Consider the following 13631-nt stretch of genomic DNA (forward strand, 5'->3'; position numbering starts at 1 on the left):
CTGCCTGCATGGTCTCAGAGCAAACGTCTTGAGCTGCTTTGAGCCCTTTATTGAGGATGCCCCAGGGCTTCGGTTCAGCAGAGACTCCCGCAAAGCCAGCAACTCAGTCCTTCTGAGGCAGCAGAAGGGGAAGACGGAGCCCAACAGAACAGCAGCGTCCCCCTCTGATGAATGGGAAGAACGCCACCTCCTCAGAGTTGTGATAAAATGACATGGTGTGACCAGCACTGACCTGGCACATAACAGGGCTCAGCAAATGTCTGTTCCCCAATCCCAACAAGGAAAATATAATGATGGCAGTGACGAGCACTACCAATGTTGAGTCCCTACAAGGTACCAAGGGGTAGGCAAGACAAGGATAATTATACCCATTTTGCTGATAGGGAAACCAAGGTTCAGACGGGCCAGGAAATCTGCCAAAGGTCACACAGCAAATAAGTGACAAAACCAGATGTCCACCCTCAAATTCTTGGCTGCTTCCCCACCTCTGGCGGATCTCTGATAACTACAACCATCCTCACCTCTCACCTTGGGGTGCCCAGCGCAGCCCATTCACCGCCCAGATCCAGTGCTGGCCATCTGTCAGCATGCTGCCAGGCTCAGAAACTAGGGTGGGCAAGGACGGAAGCCCGGACTCTGCCCTCTTGGGCCCCATGAGATTCCCAAGGGGCTGAGCGGCAAGCCTGTTCCCATCCCCACGACGGCTGCCTCCTCCCCTAATGTGGGAAGTGGCTTGTAGCCCCCAAGTGCTGTGTCAGCCTCCTGCACACAGAGGAGCAGGGCTTACGAGGCACCAGCCACAACTCCAGCATCAGTGACATCCCCACCAGGGCCCGTCATTGCTACCATACAGATGGGGAAACTGAGGCCCAGGGAGGGGAAGGGACTTACCCCAGGACACCTAAACAGAATGATCTCAGACTCCACACTCCCTCGAAGTGCCTCTCCCCCTGGACTGCGGGCTCAGTGAGGGCAGGAATCACAGCACTCTTGTCCCCTGTAGGTCCCCAGCACCCACCTCAGGGCCTGCCCTGGCATGATTTTCTTTCTCTGATTCTTCTGAAGGGGAGGGAGGATGCATCACCCATTTTCTCTATCTAATTCAGAGGGCCTTGTACATAGTAGGCCCTTAATGGGTACTTCTTAAATTATTTCATTCATTCAGTAACTATTTGTTGCATGCCTAGTGTGTGCCAGCCATTGTTTTAGGTGGAGGAAGCACAGAGGTAAGAAAACACAGACGCAAATGAATGGACATTCCAATCCTCTGCTATGACACTGATTGATGTGGAGAGAATATGTCTGTTTCCCTTCCTGTCTTCCCTACTCACTGTGAATGCCAAAAGGGTAGGGATTGTCACTGTCATGCCCAGTACAGTGCCCAAAACACAATGTATGCTTGCTGAATGAATGAATGCAGGAATAAATGCAAGCAGAGCAGTAGAATAAAGGCAGCCACCACTTATTGAGAGGTTGCTCTATTCCAGGTGCTAAATGTTTTATGTACGTTAATTATCTCCTGGCATCTTTCCCTGTGAGGTAGGTACTTTGACGTGGATCTTGCTAGCTATACTGTTAGCTGTTCTTCTCTTTTGCCTAACAGAAGTGCCCAGTTAGAAATATTCACTTTGTCAGCTTCCCTTGCAGCTAGGGTGGCCATGTGACCACATCTGGCAAAAGTGATGTGGGCAAAAACTCCACTGGGTGGAGCTTCCAGGAGATCTATTGTTCTCCTGAAAAGAAAGGCAGACTCCGAAAGCATGCAGGCTTTGCTTCCTCTTTCTTGTCTGGAATTCCAACACAGCATGTGGAGATGGAACAGCCATTTCGTAGCTATGAGGATGAAAGATACACGCTAAGTTACGGCAGAGGCCTCAGCCCTCGATCACTTGCTTGAATCACCACACTGGCCCTGGCCTGCCTGCCTCTGAGATTCTTTTTTTTTTTTTGAGACAGAGTCTCACTTTGTTGTCCGGGCTAGAGTGAGTGCCGTGGCATCAGCCTAGCTCACAGCAACCTCAAACTCCTGGGCTTAAGCGATCCTCCTGCCTCAGCCTCCCGAGTAGCTGAGACTACAGGCATGCGCCACCATGCCCAGCTAATTTTTTCTATATATATTTTTAGTTGTCCAGATAATTTTTTTATTTCTATTTTTAGTAGACGGGGTCTCGCTCAGGCTGGTCTCAAACTCCCGACCTCGAGCGATCCACCCGCCTTGGCCTCCCAGAGGGCTAGGATTACAGGCGTGAGCCACCGCGCCCGGCCTGCCTCTGAGATTCTTGTTACATGAGAAGAATAACCTCCTGGGAGTTTATACAAATGCTGTTTGTTTTCTTCTGTTACATGCAGCCAAATGCAATCCCAACTGATTCAGTACTGTAACAGTTGAGATCCAGAAGTCAAGTGATTTTCCTGAAGTCACACAGCAAGTAAACAGATCTGGAATTGGCCACTGGGTCTAGTGCCGAGGGCTGGGCTCACTGTGCTACCTGTGTGCTGTCGGTCCCTCCTGAAGTCCCAGCTGCCAGGAGGCCCCTCCCCACACCCGGCATTTGGCTCTCCTCTGTGACTCTTCCTGACCACTCTGGGGCCTGGCTCCAAGTCCCCTGATGTCTCCTCTCGTACCTGACCCCACTTCCAGCTACACACAGGTCCAGATCCTCCCTTTGAACCTGACCTGTCTCAAGGGTTCTGCCCAGATCCGGGCCCTAGTAAGGCCCCCTCTGCCTCCTCCCTGCTCATCTGTGTCTCCCTGGTTCAGAATTCCCCTCTGCCTGCCTCCAACAGCGCACAGCAGAGTCTCAATCGGTCCTTGCAGACAGGTGTCCTGGTTCCCTTCTCTCCCCCCAACAGGTCCTGCAGCCCCCACGAGAGTGATCTTTCTTGAGAGCGGTTCTGATGGGCCTGGTACCTGGGGTCTCCAGGGCCTGGCCCCTGCCTCCTTCTCTACATTTGCTCTTGCTGTTCCCTCTGCCCCCTGCCCCTTCCCCCAGCCAGCATTTGCAGGGCCAGCTCCAGCTCACCCTCCCGGCCACAGAGACGCCCCTCTCCAACCACCCTGCCTCGAGCAGGCATCCTCTACCGCCACCGCATGCCACCCTCTCTCTCAGCTCCTGGGTCTGTTTGAGCGTAACCCAGAATCCTGCTAGTTCACCGCCGGCACGTTTGTCACTTGCCTCCCGCACCCAGAGCCAGAGCTTCCTGAGGGCAGGAAGTGTGCCCGTCCTTCTCCCAGCTCCCCGTTTCCTGGCGGGAGGCCTGGGATTCGGGCTCCATCAGGAGGTGCTGAATGAAGCTCAAACTTGCTTCCCACGCCTTCCCGCCACCCACCTTCTACTCCAGCCAAACAGAACTACTCGAGCTTCCCTGAACCCTCCCACTGCGGCTGACACCCCGACTCTGCCTCCAGCCACGCCTCGCCTGGGCTCCCCTTTCCTCCATCGACGCAAAGCAGGTGGGATTCCCGACCCCAGCGGGGTGATGAGACCTTGGGACGGGAGAGCTCGGTGTGCGTGTGTGCTGGCGGGGTTGGTCAGCTACAGTCTACCCTGGATGTGGCAACCCCCGCCTGTGCTTATTCTTGCCTTTCTGCCACTGGTCATCCCTATCTGAGCTACGTCTGAAGTGCCCCAGTCCTCCCTGAGTAGCCACAGCCGTGCGAAAGAAGAGGAAAACATTAATATTTACTGAGCTCCTATCATGTGCCAGGCATTGTTCCAGCCCAAATAATAATGATGACAGTGATGATGGCAATAATAATAGCGCTGGTATTTGGTGACCACTTGGCATGTGCCGGGCACCATTCATCCTAGGGCTTTAATCAGACAGATCCTACTATTACCCCCATTTCACAGATGAAGAAAAAGAGGCTCAGGGGGGTGAAGCCACTTATCTGAGGTCACAGAGACAGTAAGTGGTCTGGAGCTGGGGTCTTCCTTATCCCCAAACTGCTCCTCTGCCAGGTTGAGCCAGGTGACACCCAGGTGTCTTGGTGTTGGGGGTGGCAGGAGCCTCCCCCTGCAACTCCTGCTCCTCCGAGCGAAAGGCTGGAAGCCACAACTTCCCGGCCAGGGCTGCCCTGGGGCAAGGCTGGGCTGGTGAGACTTACCCTCATCTGCAGGGCTGTGGGACAGGGCTCCAGCCCCCGGGAGGACCGGGCCTGAGGAGTCTCGGGGTGGACGGAAGTCAGTGAGCCTGGGCTCCGCTTCCCCAGTAAGGCTGAAGATTTTCCCAACAGCTTGGGCCAAATTTATCTGCCAATCCCCAGAAGAGCTGATTCCAGCGTCTGTCTGGAAATGTCAGCCCGTGTGGTTGGAGGAACGCGGGGAGAGTTTTCCTCTAAATAGCAGGAAGCATATGGGAGGCGGATGGCGCCCGCCGCCCCAACCTGCCAACTCTCGCTCAAGTGGGAGCTAAAAGGGGCCCAGAAGGGCCTGGAAATCCTACCACCTCCTGGAGAGGTGGAGCTGGAGACAGAGACAGTGGCAGTGAGAAGGGCGGAAAGAGGGTCCCGAAGGGCAGGCAGGCAGCAGCTCCCAAGGGCAGAGGCAGCCTGGGGCTCTCAGATGGAAGTGACACACCCAGGAATCCAGCACAACATCCACGGTGATAACAGCCACCAGCCGAGCACCTGCTGTGTGTCACATCTGGGTTCAGCACTTCATTTGGACGGTTTCACTTAAACGTTACAACTGACTCTAAGACAGGGGCTGCTATTATCCTCATATTACAGATGAGGAAACTGAGGTTCAGAGAAGGAAGAACATGAAATCAGAGACTCTGGGCTAGAAAAGCCCTTCCAGCTCCTCAGCTGAAGCACAAATACTCCACAGAATCTCTGCCAAATTGTAGTGCAGCTGCTGCTTGAACACTCCCAGTGATGGGGAACTCACTACCACCCAAGTTAGCCCATCTGCAGAGAGTTTTTTGTAACCAAAAGCTTTTCCTAGCTTAAGCTGGAATCTCCTTCCCCGCAGCCAGACCTAGGCCCTGCCTCCCTCAACAGAGACGAAAAGGCAGGGAGCAAGGCCCCTTGAGGTCTCTGGTTTTCTTCTCCAGGCGACACACTCCAGTTCCCTCTGCTGTCCTCATACAGCTGTCCAGGCTAAGAGCTGGGCTTCCAGTATGAGTCAGCCCCCTTGCCCACCTCTGTCCCCGGACCACGGTAACCAGAGCAGTCCCCAGTCACCAAGCACTTACCGTGTGCCAGGCGCCATGCAGAGCCTGCCCCCACACCCGCCCGTGCGACCTTCCCCACAGCCCCTGAGGAGGTGCTATTATCGCTCCACTTCAGAGGGAGCAATGGAGACTTGGCCCAGTCCTTCATCAAGGACGTGGGGATCCCAGAGGCCTCACCAGGCGGCTGCTCTAAGTCTCATGAAGCTGAAGAGGTCCCTGCTGGCCTCACCTGGGGACACGGGCCCCACCTTGCCAGGATCCATCTCCACACTGGTCCACAGGGCCCTGAAGCCCACACCATCCTCCTCCCAGGGTAAAACTTAACCCTCTCTCTCCCCTTCAGTAGCACTCAGTCCCCAAGTCTTGAATTTCCCTGCTAAACGCCCCTCTGTGTCATCCCCATGCTCCTATCCTGCCCGCTGTCACCCCCAACACCAGCCCAAAGCCAGGATCTTCTTAACACCTCACCTGGCCTGCCTCTGGCTCTCTTTTACCCTAAGGATCAAATTCCAATGCCCCAGCCCAATAGCTGAGGCCTTCCAAGCTCCAGCCTCAGCCAACCTCTCCAGCCCTGTGTCTCCCCCTGTCCCTCAGGCTCTCTTGCCTACGAGGCTGAGCAGGTGACAGCTCTGCAGAGCCCCTCCCTTGTTTGCTCACAGGGGTGGAATCCATTGCTTTGGCCAGGGAGGTCCCTGAGCGCCCAGCACCTACCTCTGATCTCTCCTGCCTTGCCTGTCGTCGCTGGCCCAGACGCCTCTCTCCTCGGCTGGACCGGGAACTCCCTCAGGCAGGGGCTGTTCTAACGCATCTTTGTAGCCTGGTGTCTGGTTCGGCGCCTGGCGCACGGTCGGCGCGGATAAATGTTCGTGGAGTGTGAGAATGGATGACTAAATGGGGACCGTGGGGCACGATGAAGCGATGGAGATGACCCATAAAACACAGCTCGGACAAGTCATAGCTTTCATCTATCAGAAACAAAAAATGCTGTTGTCAAAATAAACAGTCACAAACGTTTGATTAATGAGGATTTAGAAGGGTATCAGGGGATGATCTGGGATGGCTGGAATTTTCAGAAAAAAGCTGTCTAAGTCCAAGTAGATGAAGTGACCAGGACAGAAGGAAGTGGGGAGGAGGGCCACGGAGGGGGTGGGGGTGGGAGAGATGGGGTCCATATCCCAGCCCTGCCTCCAGCTTGTTCTGTGTTGTCGTATAGGAGGGTTAGCCTCTCTGGGCCTCAGTTTCTTTGTATTTAAAATGCAAATGGCATGTGGAGAATTGGCTGAGGCATCAGATGAGTGTCCAAAGGACTGTAGAGACAGCCACGTTAATGTGATTTTCTCTGCCCTCCCCCAAACTCCCAGAATGTTTTGCAGGCACCCAGGGCTCCCTAGTCTTGGGCACCTACTGGCCTGAGAATGCAGGCCTCCACCTGTCCTCCTGGCAGGTCATTTGGGAGACAGCCCTCAGCGTTTCAGGTAGTGCCAGGATTATAGACTTGGTCCCGTGAAGAAGCTTCCTAACTACCAGTGGCGAGAACAGGGAGTGAGCTCCCCATCTCTGGGGGTATGCAAGCAGTGGCTGGGCACCTCAGGATGGGAATTCTGACCTGGGGTGGGAAGGAACTTAGCCCAGTAGATATCTAAGACTCCCATGAGGGGCACCACTAGGTCTCTTCTCTCCTTCCCCATGTGGGGCTTTGACCTGACCCCTCCAGCACCAGGCAGAGTGAGTCACTGACACTCCCCTTATCCCACACATCCCTCAACGGCTCCTCACTCCCTTCAGGATGAAGTCTGAGTTTTCATCCTGGCATTTAAGGCTCCTGTGGTCTGGGCCTGCCCTTTCTCAACCGATGGTTGCACCCCTACCACATGCCTCTGGGCCTTTGACACATTGTTCCTCCTGCCTACAATGTTCTTCCAGAACTCTGCTTGGCTACTCAACGTAGGCATCCCCTCCTCCAGGAAGCCTTCCTTGCTCTCAGGCCTTGGGGTTCCCTCAGCTGCTGTATGCACACCCACCCACCTTAGCACCTGCCTCATCCCATCATGTGTGTTCTCCCCTCTCCCGAACGACTGCAGACCCTCAAGGGCCAGGACAGCTCTCTCCTGGGACACAGAGAGGGCCTATGTCTCCTGGTACTTCAGAGACTCTGATGTTTTGACTCCAGAGTCCAGGGCTGCCTCAGTGAACCTCTGACTGTAAGATCTGGGCTCAGTACTCTTTTCCATAGTGACATTGTTTTTTCAATTATGAAAGTCATGCATCTCGGGAAATTCGGATAATTACAGGAGAGGGGATTTGCTGGGTTTGGACACCGTTTGGCCTACTTTAGGCCACAGCCTACATTCCCTTTGGGGGAGGCCACACTCCCCACTCTCCAGCCTGAGGTCCTGGTGGTGTTGACTCCACCCCCCGCTGTGCATGGGCCCAGGCTGCCAATCAGAGCGCGGACTTCCCCCAGCAACAGCAATTGCTTGAGGGGTGGGCACATCCCACAAATCTGACCAATCAATGCCAAGACTCAGTTCTGGGACCTGTGTTTGAGCTGTCTGGGAAGAATTCTTGCTTATGCCTTTGGACAGGCAGCTCATCACCTGTGCAGGGGAGCTCAAGGAGAACACGGGAACAACCCAGAGAAAACAGAGTTAAGAAATGGGGAGAGAAATCAGGTCCTGGTGACACTGTCTGAGCCCCTGGATCCAGTGGGCCTAAAGCCAGCATATCTCTGGACCTCACAGTTACAGCCAATAAATCCCATTTTGTTTCAACCAGTTTAGGATGGGTTTTCTACCACTTGCACTTGAAAAGACTCCAAAATAAAACCGAGCTCACCCACACCTCACTGTCCAGAGGAAACCGCTGCGAACAGTTCAATGACTACCCTTCTGGGCATTTCTCTGGCAACAGCTTGCATATATTTATGTGTATTTTTCATAACAAAAATGAAAAAATCAGCAGATATCTAAGTGGATACCCCAAGTTCTAACACTCAGGAAAAACTCCAGATCCAGATATCATACAATATACACCATTTTTTAACCTCCTGTTTTTCCCCCCACAATGCACCATGGACAAGTTTCCATGTCAACAAGTACAGCTGTCCAGCCTCACCTCTGCAGCGGCCGCGAACGCCATTGTCTGGCTGGACGTAAGTCATTTAACCATCTCTTACAGGTAGAGAATTGGGAACTTTCTAATTTATCGCTGTAATCAAGAAAGGTGCAGTGAGCTTACTTATAAAATGCATGTTTGCATCTGCTGGGTTATTTATGACTAAATTCTATGATTCCAAGGGTTTGACTTCATGAGTGTGCATTGCTCTGCCTGAGACTGAAGATTCTCTGAGTGGCTGCAAGGTAGTATCTGTCTTCCCAGGCAGGTGCACTGCTCGTCAAAAAACAAAAAAACAAATCCAAGGCCAGGGCAGGACCCAAAACAGCATCTCTGGCAAGAGTGCTCATTGGCAGATGCAAGTGAGCTGGTGGGGAAGAAGCCGGGGCAGGGGTTGCGGGGGATGCTGGCCTGGGGCCCAGCTGGCCGTGTGCCCAGCCAAGCCATCCGCCTCCCTGGGCCTTGTCTTGCAACCGGGTCTGACTCCCAGTGACGAGGGAGAGGAAAGCCTAGAGAGCCCTGGCAGGACATGATGAGCACACAGGAGCTGCCACCTCTGGCAGTCACAGTAGTGACAGCAGCAGCACCATCAGTGACGCCACACTGGTGTCGTCCTAGCCCTCCACATGTTTTAACTCCCTTAAGCCCCACAACCACCCTCTGATGCTATTCTTGTCTCTGCTTTGTGGATGAGAAAACTCAGCCTCAGAGAGGGCGAGTGACTTGTCCAAGGTCACACAGTCAAGAAGTGGTGAAAGTGAGGTGTGGCCCAGCTCTCCAGCCCACACCCCTCCCATTTTATTGGGGCAGATAGCAGGAGAGGGGACGTGCCCCAGGCAGGACTGTGGGAGCCCTGAAATCCTCTGTTCCTCCCCCTAAGTCCTGACTCTCCAGAAAGCCTCCGAATGCAGAAAGAGTATAAAGAAGACCGCAAAGACCCGCCGTGCCCCGACTCCCCAGGAGGAACGCTGGGAACAGTTTCAGACACGCACATAGTTCTTACAAAAATGATATCATGCTACCCATGCTGTTTTATAACCTCTTTTTTTTTTTAAGCTCTACAACACATTATGAAGTTCTCTCTGCAACAGTAAATTTAGATCCACGGCCCCATTTCTAACAGCTGCAGCAGGTGTCACTGCATGGCTACAGTGAAGTGGCTTTAACTAGTCCCCTGGCGATGGACAAATGGGTTGTTCCCAATTGCCCTGCTACTACCAGCAATGCTACGGTGAACACTGGCCAGCATGGGGACATCTGTGTCGTCCTTCAGGTCTTGGCTCAAATGCTACCTCCCTAGAGAGGCTGTTCTGGACAGTGCCATGTCACGCAGGCCCCCTACTCTGTTTACCTTCATAATGTCACCATGCTAATTTCCCTTATTGCACCAATGGAGTCTCTTCACATTCTGTTTACGTATTTGGGTGGCTGTATAATAGCCATCCCTCTCCAAGCCTGTGTGCTCTGGGAGGGGCGTTGACTAGCACAGACTAGTCTCAGGAAATGTCCTTGGAACAACACATGAATGCCTCGGGAGCTGCTGCCCTGCCAGCATGGCAGGCTGCCCCCTCCACGACATGTCCCCAGTACCAGTTCTGGGCCCTACAGATCTGCCTTAGAACTTGAATCCAGCCATGTGCTGCTTGGAGCTTCCATGCCCAGGTACCTGCCCTGCCAGGGACCCAGCACCGAGCAACGCTTGTCGCACACAAGGATACAAGGCACCGGGGTCCGGCAGAGAGGCTCCACTACTCACTGGCTGTGTGGCCTTGGGCCAGTCATTTCCCCTCTCAAGCCCTCAGATTATTCATCTGTAAAATGGGGCCAATATTGTTAATGTCATAGAGTTGTTCTGAGGATTAAAGAAGATAACAAATGTGCCTAGCACATAGTAGGTCCTCAGGAAACAGTAGTTTGGCCCCATTTCCAATGAGTTCAGAGGTTGGGTCTGACCCCGTCTCACCTGGATGGCCTCTTTTTTTTTTTTTTTTTTTAACCTCAAATGAGACCTGAGTATGTCCTGGCCTTCTCCACCCGCCCCCCAGCTGTCCCTAGGACTGTCCGATTCCTGTCCTTTTCACACTTGCTAGATTGTTAAATGCTCTGCTGTGGCTCCTTGTCAGACTCCCAGACCCCTCATCTGCCGCCTGTGAGCACAGACACCTGCCTGGCCACCCAAGCCTTAAAAATGCAAGAAGCAGAGATGAGTGTGAGGAACAAAGGGCGGAGCCCCCTGCCCTTTTAGGGCAACTTGCTGGCCCCTGACCCTTGCACTCTGGCCTTGAGTCAGCCTGTCTGGTTTCTCATCCCACCTCCCTCACTCTCTGACCACGTGACAAGTAACTTTACCTCTCTGAGCCTCACTTTTCTCCTCTGTAAAATGGGTAGAGTAAGAGAATCCGTGAAGATTTACTGAGATAAAAAGTAAAATGCTTGGCAAAGAGCCTGGCATTTAGTAAATGCTCAATAAATATTAGCTGCTGTTATCATTGTTTCTTAGCCTTTCCACTGTGACATATAATACAGAGAGAAAAGGGCACAGAACAAAAACGTTCAGTGCAATACATTTCCACAGGGCAAAGGGTTGTGTGGTCACCACCCAGGTAGGTCACTGCCGGCCCCTCAGAGACCCCCCAGGTCTCCCTCCCAATCTTATGTTCTCTTTTCTCCACAAAGGTAATCCTTTTCCAGAATTTTATGGTGCTGTTACTATTATTAATAAGTGGATGAAAAAATAAGTGAGCATGTGGCTACTCTGCTCTGACGCAGCCCGGCTCCCGGGCCTCACTGGCCTCAGGTCCCCACGCTCCTGGCTGCCTCTGCCCCTGGCATGGAGACGTCCCACCCCATTTCCCGGCTCCGGCTTCAGCTGTTCTTTAAATAACCAGCTTGTTAGCAAAATAGCAGCAGTAACACCTCCCTCGCTGCCGCCCGGGCCTCCATCTTTCCACGCGATGCTGACGGCTGCTCACCCAGCTCGTGCCAAGGAATCCCGCTTTCCGTCACTGGGCCACACACGCCAGCGGCTGCCAGCTCAGCCGCGTTCTCAGTGCCTGGCCCAGGACATGGAGGTGGGCACCGAATGGCAATAATTTTCAGAAAACACCGGGAGGTTGGTTGATAAGCCCTCACCCTGGGGCTATGCCTCAGTCTCCCAATCAGGGTCATCGGGAGTTTAACTGAGAGGATGAAGGGCAAAAAGCATTCAGTGCACCGCCAGGCACATAGTAATTGCTCAAGAAACGCTCGCTGTTATCCAGGTTGCCCCCATTACGCATTTAGTCCCAGGGGAGGCCCATGCATTCCCTGGGGAAACCAGGAGTATTTGCAAATGATTAAATCCCAGAGACGCTCAGCTCTCAGACCAAGATGTCCTTATCACCTCTCCTGCGACAGCTTCTCAGCCAAATGCAACAGCTGTCTGCCGCCGCTACAACAGACTGGGGCCCGGTCAGGGGAGCCAGGCTGGGGGGCAGCTCATTAATGGGCCCCCTTTTACGGTTATTAATAACAAGGCTGGCACCGCACGGGTGTGCAGCTCCTTGCCGGCAAAGAAGCACTTCTCCGTACATCATCTACGGCGAACTTCACAGGTTTTAAAAAAATTATCCAGTGACATTTGCATGTTATACATATTTACGAGTCTTTTCCCTTCTCATAACCATCCCATCAGGGAGGCTGGGTGGCTGTTGGCAGATGAGAGAAACGGTACCGGAGGGGCTGTCTGGGACCAGCAGGGGCGGCAGGTGGCCAAAAGGCCAAGGGGCTCTTGGGTCCCATTGGTGTCTTGGTGGAGGGCAGGCAGAGAGGCTTCCCTCTTCTCCCTGTCCTTCCTTCCTCCCACAGCTATTTGCTGGGTACCACTGTATGCCAGGCACAGTGCCAGCTGCTGGCTGGCCACTGGGGAAGAATGCCGCTGTTCTTGGTCCTTGGGGAGCTGAGGCCAGACAAGGAGGCCGATCTGAAACCAACGGCCCCATGTAGCGCTGAGTGATGGCCAGGTGACCCTGTGTAAGCCCCTTGACCTTGCTGACCCTCAGTGTTCTCGTTCGTGACCTGAGTGTAAGGATGAGATGCAAGAACCTGGAGCCACAGTGGGCGCTGTGGTCGGCACCGAGTGGGGGCCCGAGGCGGTGGCTTCTGCCGTCCCTTTGGTTTTTGTGGGAAGGATGGCGGGACAAGCCTCCAGCCTTGAGTTAGGGCAGGGTGGGCTTCAGGGTCCTCAGGCCGGAGATGGTGCCAGGCCCAGCACCTCATCCGGAGCGGGGGTTAAGCAAGGTGGCAGTGGGAGCAGGATGGGGAGAACTGGAACAGGGGGTCCCCAAGATTCAGGAACCCTGCTGGCCTCACTCAGCCCCTCTGGGGACCCCAGAGCTTCCCCGGCCCCCAGCCCGGCTCGCTGCCCGCTCCTTGCCTGAGCTGCACTCACACCCGCCCCGCCCCCTTGCGCCAGGCAAGAGCTGGCCTTGCTGTGCAGGTGGCTTCCCCTCTCTGAGGCTGTTTCCTCCGTAAAATGGGCGTGATCACCACACCCACCTCCTGGTAGTCGGGAGGACTGGGTAAGACGGGCCAGTCAAACTATAAATGGTGCCCAGATGTATAAAAGCTCTCACGGAGGCCCCTGTGCCAGCATGTGGGCACCGGTGGGTGGGAAGGCTGGGCACTTCCCAACTGTGCCAAGCACGGTGGCCTGGCGAGGCCCAGGCCCGTGGATGCAGTTACTTACCAACCAGGGAACTACGTGCGCAGGAAAAGCGGGAACCAGCTGGGGCCCAGCAGGCGTCACCTCGGGAGCGGGCGCTGGACCGAGGGCTGGCACACACATCCCTCCGGGCACTCGATCAGAGGTGCTGGCAGGAAGCAGCCTGGGACAGGGGCCCTGCCAGCACCCAGGGGGGACCAGGTCCTGGTCACACCGGCAGAGGGGAGGCACCCGTGCCTGCAGGAACGGGGGAGGAATGGTGATTAGGAGGTGCCCGGGAGAAGCCCTCCACCTGAGACCCTTGGACTGGCCCTGGGGATGCTAGGGAGGGGGAAAACATGGAGCGGTCGTCATAGAAACCTGAGTGTTTGTACAACACTATATTTTCCAAAGCTCTCTGGCACCCTGGCTCCTTTGGGCCCCCATGTTGTTTTTTTAGAGGCGTATTTGCATGTCATGCATATTTACGATGCCTTTCCCACCACCCACAGAATCCCCACAGCAGCGGGAGGCTGGGTCTCCAAAGCCTCACGCCCTGCCCTGCCTTGCCTCTCCCTCCTTTTCCCTGGATGGGGCAGGTTAGGAGCAGGGCTGGACACAGTCCTGAGTTCAAATCCCAGCGCAGCCTCTCACGTGC

The 13631-nt window shown here is 54.5% G+C and overlaps 1 protein-coding gene across 2 annotated transcripts in view; it reads right to left on the reverse strand.

The window, feature by feature from the left end:
• The window catches only part of DLGAP4 (DLG associated protein 4), a 126664-nt gene extending 113429 nt beyond the window's left edge, over positions 1-13235 (reverse strand). For both annotated transcript variants that reach the window (XM_045528651.1, XM_045528652.1), the window contains exon 1: positions 13019-13235. The gene's annotated coding sequence lies outside the window, so the exon portion shown is untranslated. The remainder of the gene's footprint in view (positions 1-13018) is intronic.
• Positions 13236-13631: the final 396 nt, after the last annotated feature.

The sequence above is a fragment of the Lemur catta genome, chromosome 17 (genome assembly GCF_020740605.2).
Source record: "Lemur catta isolate mLemCat1 chromosome 17, mLemCat1.pri, whole genome shotgun sequence".
In the NCBI taxonomy this organism is placed as follows: domain Eukaryota; kingdom Metazoa; phylum Chordata; class Mammalia; order Primates; family Lemuridae; genus Lemur; species Lemur catta.